Source organism: Myotis lucifugus, unplaced genomic scaffold (genome assembly GCF_000147115.1).
Source record: "Myotis lucifugus unplaced genomic scaffold, Myoluc2.0 scaffold_566, whole genome shotgun sequence".
In the NCBI taxonomy this organism is placed as follows: domain Eukaryota; kingdom Metazoa; phylum Chordata; class Mammalia; order Chiroptera; family Vespertilionidae; genus Myotis; species Myotis lucifugus.
In genome coordinates this window covers 372,224-372,811 of record NW_005871614.1, presented here as the reverse complement: position 1 = coordinate 372,811, position 588 = coordinate 372,224, and positions in this window count along the sequence as shown.

The window sequence follows — 588 nt, the reverse complement described above, 5'->3', positions numbered from 1 at the left end:
ATGCCTGGGTTTTTGGCTGGATCCCAGGTAGGGAGTGTTCAGGAGGCAGCCGATCAATGGTTCTCTCTCATCATTGATGTTTCTAGCTCTTTCCCTCTCCCTTTCTCTCTAAAATAAATAAAAAATATTTTTTAAAACCCCACATTTAATATATTACCACTTGTTCATTTAACTTTGCTCAGTGGGACTAATTTTCACCAGTAACTGGATTGAAATTTTAGGCACCCACAACTTTTCTACTCATACTTAGCTAATTCAAGTTGTGTCAAGTTGTATCACAAAGCAGTTTTATTTCCGTATAATGAATGCACAGTCCTGTACTTAAAAAATCAAAGTTTCCAACTTCATACAAAATGCCAGTTACTGCCCTCCCCTCCCTGTCCTCCCCCCTCCCACAGTAGGCTCTGACTTAGAAGGAAAGCCTGCATGCTTGCAGTTACCTACAAGCAAGCACTGTCAAGCAAGCTGCCTGCTTTGTGGGCTGGCTGAAGTACAAAGCCCACTTTCCCGGGGACAGGGAACTTTTTTGGTGTGTTTGTTTGGTGATTTTCCTTAATCCCTACCCCCATCACTGAGAGACTCAATTTT